Here is a 7,500-nt window from a genome sequence, read left to right as displayed (position 1 = left end):
TGTGGAGAGCCGCTGTGTCCCTGGATGAAATGAGAAAAAAGGTGAAAAAATGGCAAAGTGTCAAGGGAGCTAGGCAGAAACCCATGCCTAGGGTCCTGGAGCCCAGTGGCGGTTCTAAAGTCTGTGAGAGCCGCTGTTGCCCTGGATGAAATGAGAAAAAAGGTGAAAAAATGGCAAAGTGTCAAGGGAGCTAGGCAGAAACCCATGCCTAGGGTCCTGGAGCCCAGGGGCCGCGGGAAAGTCTGTGGAGAGCCGCTGTGTCCCTGGATGAAATGAGAAAAAGGGTGAAAAAATGGCAAAGTGTCAAGGGAAAAATTCAGAAACCCGTGCCTAGGGTCCTGGAGCCCAGGGGCGGCTGTAAAGTCTGTGGAGAGCCGCTGTGTCCCTGGATGAAATGAGAAAAAGGGTGGAAAAATGGCAAAGTGTCAAGGGAGCTAGGCAGAAACCCATGCCTAGGGTCCTGGAGCCCAGGGGCCGCGGGAAAGTCTGTGGAGAGCCGCTGTTGCCCTGGATGAAATGAGAAAAAGGGTGAAAAAATGGCAAAGTGTCAAGGGAGCTAGGCAGAAACCCATGCCTAGGGTCCTGGAGCCCAGGGGCCGCGGGAAAGTCTGTGGAGAGCCGCTGTGTCCCTGGATGAAATGAGAAAAAAGGTGAAAGAGTAACAAAGTGTCAAGGGAGAAATTCAGAAACCCAGGCCGAGCTGCCTGGAGCCCAGGGGCGGCTGCAAAGTCTGTGGAGAGCCGCTGTGTCCCTGGATGAAATGAGAAAAAAGGTGAAAAAATGGCAAAGTGTCAAGGGAGAAATTCAGAAACCCAGGCCGAGCTGCCTGGAGCCCAGGGGCGGCTGCAAAGTCTGTGGAGAGCCGCTGTGTCCCTGGATGAAATGAGAAAAAAGGTGAAAAAATGGCAAAGTGTCAAGGGAGAAATTCAGAAACCCAGGCCGAGCTGCCTGGAGCCCAGGGGCGGCTGCAAAGTCTGTGGAGAGCCGCTGTGTCCCTGGATGAAATGAGAAAAAAGGTGAAAAAATGGCAAAGTGTCAAGGGAGCTAGGCAGAAACCCATGCCTAGGGTCCTGGAGCCCAGGGGCGGTTCTAAAGTCTGTGAGAGCCGCTGTGTCCCTGGATGAAATGAGAAAAAAGGTGAAAAAATGGCAAAGTGTCAAGGGAGCTCGGCAGAAACCCATGCCGAGCTGCCTGGAGCCCAGGGGCGGCTGCAAAGTCTGTGGAGAGCCGCTGTGTCCCTGGATGAAATGAGAAAAAAGGTGAAAAAATGGCAAAGTGTCAAGGGAGAAATTCAGAAACCCAGGCCGAGCTGCCTGGAGCCCAGGGGCGGCTGTAAAGTCTGTGGAGTGCCGCTGTGTCCCTGGATGAAATGAGAAAAAGGGTGAAAAAATGGCAAAGTGTCAAGGGAGAAATTCAGAAACCCAGGCCGAGCTGCCTGGAGCCCAGGGGCGGCTGCAAAGTCTGTGGAGTGCCGCTGTGTCCCTGGATGAAATGAGAAAAAGGGTGGAAAAATGGCAAAGTGTCAAGGGAGAAATTCAGAAACCCAGGCCGAGCTGCCTGGAGCCCAGGGGCGGCTGCAAAGTCTGTGGAGAGCCGCTGTGTCCCTGGATGAAATGAGAAAAAAGGTGAAAAAATGGCAAAGTGTCAAGGGAGAAATTCAGAAACCCAGGCCGAGCTGCCTGGAGCCCAGGGGCGGCTGTAAAGTCTGTGGAGTGCCGCTGTGTCCCTGGATGAAATGAGAAAAAAGGTGAAAAAATGGCAAAGTGTCAAGGGAGAAATTCAGAAACCCAGGCCGAGCTGCCTGGAGCCCAGGGGCGGCTGCAAAGTCTGTGGAGAGCCGCTGTGTCCCTGGATGAAATGAGAAAAAAGGTGAAAAAATGGCAAAGTGTCAAGGGAGAAATTCAGAAACTCAGGCCGAGCTGCCTGGAGCCCAGGGGCGGCTGTAAAGTCTGTGGAGTGCCGCTGTGTCCCTGGATGAAATGAGAAAAAAGGTGAAAAAATGGCAAAGTGTCAAGGGAGAAATTCAGAAACCCATGCCTAGGGTCCTGGAGCCCAGGGGCCGCGGGAAAGTCTGTGGAGAGCCGCTGTGTCCCTGGATGAAATGAGAAAAAAGGTGAAAAAATGGCAAAGTGTCAAGGGAGCTAGGCAGAAACCCATGCCTAGGGTCCTGGAGCCCAGTGGCGGTTCTAAAGTCTGTGAGAGCCGCTGTTGCCCTGGATGAAATGAGAAAAAAGGTGAAAAAATGGCAAAGTGTCAAGGGAGCTAGGCAGAAACCCATGCCTAGGGTCCTGGAGCCCAGGGGCCGCGGGAAAGTCTGTGGAGAGCCGCTGTGTCCCTGGATGAAATGAGAAAAAGGGTGAAAAAATGGCAAAGTGTCAAGGGAAAAATTCAGAAACCCGTGCCTAGGGTCCTGGAGCCCAGGGGCGGCTGTAAAGTCTGTGGAGAGCCGCTGTGTCCCTGGATGAAATGAGAAAAAGGGTGGAAAAATGGCAAAGTGTCAAGGGAGCTAGGCAGAAACCCATGCCTAGGGTCCTGGAGCCCAGGGGCCGCGGGAAAGTCTGTGGAGAGCCGCTGTTGCCCTGGATGAAATGAGAAAAAGGGTGAAAAAATGGCAAAGTGTCAAGGGAGCTAGGCAGAAACCCATGCCTAGGGTCCTGGAGCCCAGGGGCCGCGGGAAAGTCTGTGGAGAGCCGCTGTGTCCCTGGATGAAATGAGAAAAAAGGTGAAAGAGTAACAAAGTGTCAAGGGAGAAATTCAGAAACCCAGGCCGAGCTGCCTGGAGCCCAGGGGCGGCTGCAAAGTCTGTGGAGAGCCGCTGTGTCCCTGGATGAAATGAGAAAAAAGGTGAAAAAATGGCAAAGTGTCAAGGGAGAAATTCAGAAACCCAGGCCGAGCTGCCTGGAGCCCAGGGGCGGCTGCAAAGTCTGTGGAGAGCCGCTGTGTCCCTGGATGAAATGAGAAAAAAGGTGAAAAAATGGCAAAGTGTCAAGGGAGAAATTCAGAAACCCAGGCCGAGCTGCCTGGAGCCCAGGGGCGGCTGCAAAGTCTGTGGAGAGCCGCTGTGTCCCTGGATGAAATGAGAAAAAAGGTGAAAAAATGGCAAAGTGTCAAGGGAGAAATTCAGAAACCCAGGCCGAGCTGCCTGGAGCCCGGGGGCGGCTGCAAAGTCTGTGGAGAGCCGCTGTGTCCCTGGATGAAATGAGAAAAAAGGTGAAAAAATGGCAAAGTGTCAAGGGAGCTAGGCAGAAACCCATGCCTAGGGTCCTGGAGCCCAGGGGCCGCGGGAAAGTCTGTGGAGTGCCGCTGTGTCCCTGGATGAAATGAGAAAAAGGGTGAAAAAATGGCAAAGTGTCAAGGGAGAAATTCAGAAACTCAGGCCGAGCTGCCTGGAGCCCAGGGGCGGCTGCAAAGTCTGTGGAGTGCCGCTGTGTCCCTGGATGAAATGAGAAAAAGGGTGGAAAAATGGCAAAGTGTCAAGGGAGAAATTCAGAAACCCAGGCCGAGCTGCCTGGAGCCCAGGGGCGGCTGTAAAGTCTGTGGAGTGCCGCTGTGTCCCTGGATGAAATGAGAAAAAGGGTGAAAAAATGGCAAAGTGTCAAGGGAGAAATTCAGAAACTCAGGCCGAGCTGCCTGGAGCCCAGGGGCGGCTGCAAAGTCTGTGGAGTGCCGCTGTGTCCCTGGATGAAATGAGAAAAAGGGTGGAAAAATGGCAAAGTGTCAAGGGAGAAATTCAGAAACCCAGGCCGAGCTGCCTGGAGCCCAGGGGCGGCTGCAAAGTCTGTGGAGAGCCGCTGTGTCCCTGGATGAAATGAGAAAAAAGGTGAAAAAATGGCAAAGTGTCAAGGGAGAAATTCAGAAACCCAGGCCGAGCTGCCTGGAGCCTCAAAGCGGATAGAAATAGCGTGGAGAGCCGCTGTTAAGCCAGACGCCCTCTGGCGGACACAGGCAGGAGTTGCAGTAAATGCATTGAAGTCAATGGGCGAGAGTAAGCCATGCCTTGCGTCCTGGAGCCCAGGGGCGGTTCTAAAGTCTGTGAGAGCCGCTGTGTCCCTGGATGAAATGAGAAAAAGGGTGAAAAAATGGCAAAGTGTCAAGGGAGCTAGGCAGAAACCCATGCCTAGGGTCCTGGAGCCCAGGGGCGGCTGCAAAGTCTGTGGAGAGCCGCTGTTGCCCTGGATGAAATGAGAAAAAGGGTGAAAAAATGGCAAAGTGTCAAGGGAGCTAGGCAGAAACCCATGCCTAGGGTCCTGGAGCCCAGGGGCGGTTCTAAAGCCTGTGAGAGCCGCTGTTGCCCTGGATGAAATGAGAAAAAAGGTGAAAAAATGGCAAAGTGTCAAGGGAGAAATTCAGAAACCCATGCCGAGCGTCCTGGAGCCCAGGGGCCGCGGGAAAGTCTGTGGAGAGCCGCTGTGTCCCTGGATGAAATGAGAAAAAAGGTGAAAAAGTAACAAAGTGTCAAGGGAGAAATTCAGAAACCCAGGCCGAGCTGCCTGGAGCCTCAAAGCGGATAGAAATAGCGTGGAGAGCCGCTGTTAAGCCAGACGCCCTCTGGCGGACACAGGCAGGAGTTGCAGTAAATGCATTGAAGTCAATGGGCGAGAGTACCCAATGCGCCAAAAAAGTGCTGAAAATATGACAAAGTGTCAAATGAATGGGAGTCAATGGGCGAGAGTACCCAATGCGCCAAAAAAGTGCTGAAAATATGACAAAGTGTCAAATGAATGGGAGTCAATGGGCGAGAGTACCCAATGCACAAAAAAAGTGCTGAAAATATGACAAAGTGTCAAATGAATGGGAGTCAATGGGCGAGAGTACCCAATGCACAAAAAAAAGTGCTGAAAAAGTCCACACGAGCCTAGTCAGAAATGCAGGCCGAGGCGGCTGGAGCCCCAAAGCGGCTATAAAAAGCGTGGAGAGCCGCTGTCGCCCTGGAGAAACGGAGAAAAAGTGCTGAAAAAAGGCCCACGTCCTAACGGACCTAGGCGGAAGTGCAGGCGAGGCGGCAGGAGTCTGAAAACCGCTATAAAAAGCGTGGAGAGCCGCTGTCGCCCCGGAGAAACGGAGAAAAAGTGCTGAAAAAAGGCCTAAATCCTAACGGACCTAGGCGGAAGTGCAGGCGAGGCGGCAGGAGTCTGAAAACGGCTATAAAATGCGTGGAGAGCCGCTGTCGCCCCGGAGAAACGGAGAAAAAGTGCTGAAAAAAGGCCTAAATCCTAACGGACCGAGGCGGAAGTGCAGGCGAGGCGGCAGGAGTCTGAAAACGGCTATAAAATGCGTGGAGAGCCGCTGTCGCCCCGGAGGAACGGAGAAAAAGTGCTGAAAAAAGGCCTAAATCCTAACGGACCGAGGCGGAAGTGCAGGCGAGGCGGCAGGAGTCTGAAAACGGCTATAAAATGCGTGGAGAGCCGCTGTCGCCCCGGAGGAACGGAGAAAAAGTGCTGAAAAAAGGCCTAAATCCTAACGGACCGAGGCGGAAGTGCAGGCGAGGCGGCAGGAGTCTGAAAACGGCTATAAAATGCGTGGAGAGCCGCTGTCGCCCCGGAGGAACGGAGAAAAAGTGCTGAAAAAAGGCCTAAATCCTAACGGACCGAGGCGGAAGTGCAGGCGAGGCGGCAGGAGTCTGAAAACGGCTATAAAATGCGTGGAGAGCCGCTGTCGCCCCAGAGGAACGGAGAAAAAGTGCTGAAAAAAGGCCTAAATCCTAACGGACCGAGGCGGAAGTGCAGGCGAGGCGGCAGGAGTCTGAAAGCGGCTATAAAACGCGTGGAGAGCCGCTCGGATGATTTTTCAAAGTGTCAAATGAATGGGAGTGAATGGGGCAGAGTACCCAATGTGTAAAAAAAGTGCTGAAAAAACGACAAAGTCCACACGAGCCTAGTCAGAAATGCAGTCCGAGGCGGCTGGAGCCCCAAAGCGGCTATAAAATGCATGGAGAGCCGCTCGGATGATTTTTCAAAGTGTCAAATGAATGGGAGTGAATGGGGCGGAGTACCCAATGCGCGAAAAAAGTGCTGAAAAAACGACAAAGTCCACACGAGCCTAGTCAGAAATGCAGTCCGAGGCGGCTGGAGCCCCAAAGCGGCTATAAAACGCGTGGAGAGCCGCTCGGATGATTTTTCAAAGTGTCAAATGAATGGGAGTGAATGGGGCAGAGTACCCAATGTGTAAAAAAAGTGCTGAAAAAACGACAAAGTCCACACGAGCCTAGTCAGAAATGCAGTCCGAGGCGGCTGGAGCCCCAAAGCGGCTATAAAATGCATGGAGAGCCGCTCGGATGATTTTTCAAAGTGTCAAATGAATGGGAGTGAATGGGGCGGAGTACCCAATGCGCGAAAAAAGTGCTGAAAAAACGACAAAGTCCACACGAGCCTAGTCAGAAATGCAGTCCGAGGCGGCTGGAGCCCCAAAGCGGCTATAAAACGCGTGGAGAGCCGCTCGGATGATTTTTCAAAGTGTCAAATGAATGGGAGTGAATGGGGCAGAGTACCCAATGTGTAAAAAAAGTGCTGAAAAAACGACAAAGTCCACACGAGCCTAGTCAGAAATGCAGTCCGAGGCGGCTGGAGCCCCAAAGCGGCTATAAAATGCGTGGAGAGCCGCTCGGATGATTTTTCAAAGTGTCAAATGAATGGGAGTGAATGGGGCGGAGTACCCAATGCGCGAAAAAAGTGCTGAAAAAACGACAAAGTCCACACGAGCCTAGTCAGAAATGAAGGCCGAGGCGGCTGGAGCCCCAAAGCGGCTATAAAATGCGTGGAGAGCCGCTCGGATGATTTTTCTAAGTGTCAAATGAATGGGAGTGAATGGGGCGGAGTACCCAATGCGCGAAAAAAGTGCTGAAAAAACGACAAAGTCCACACGAGCCTAGTCAGAAATGAAGGCCGAGGCGGCTGGAGCCCCAAAGCGGCTATAAAATGCGTGGAGAGCCGCTCGGATGATTTTTCTAAGTGTGAAATGAATGGGAGTGAATGGGGCGGAGTACCCAATGCGCGAAAAAAGTGCTGAAAAAACGACAAAGTGTCAAATGAATGGGAGTGAATGGGCGGAGTACCCAATGCGTGAAAAAAGGTCTGGAAAAACGACAAAGTGTCAAATGAATGGGAGTCAATGGGCGGAGTACCCAATGCGCGAAAAAAGTGCTGAAAAAATGACAAAGTGTCAAATGAATGGGAGTCAATGAGTGTTTTGGTCGACCAGGAAAAAACGCGTTTACGGGAGAGGGTAAATCAGCCGAGAGGGGGGGGGGGGGTATACTTTACCCTCTCCCGTAAATGCCATTTTTCCTGGTTGACCAAAACACCTCCAGCACGATTTCGGAAACCCAGTTTTTAGAAACACTGACCTCCAGGGGAAGTACCGAGAAAAGCACACTTTTGAATCCGCTTTTGACGCACTGAAACACGGACGTGAGCTGGGGCTGTGCCGCTCTTGGAAAACCCCTGGAGGTTATTTTCTAAAACGGGTTTCCGCGTCCCCCGGGCGCCCGTGTTGGGCCGCGCA

The sequence above is a fragment of the Dunckerocampus dactyliophorus genome, unplaced genomic scaffold (genome assembly GCF_027744805.1).
Source record: "Dunckerocampus dactyliophorus isolate RoL2022-P2 unplaced genomic scaffold, RoL_Ddac_1.1 HiC_scaffold_24, whole genome shotgun sequence".
NCBI lineage: Eukaryota > Metazoa > Chordata > Actinopteri > Syngnathiformes > Syngnathidae > Dunckerocampus > Dunckerocampus dactyliophorus.
The sequence above is the reverse complement of the archived record's forward strand: the minus strand, read 5'-3'. Positions refer to the sequence as shown.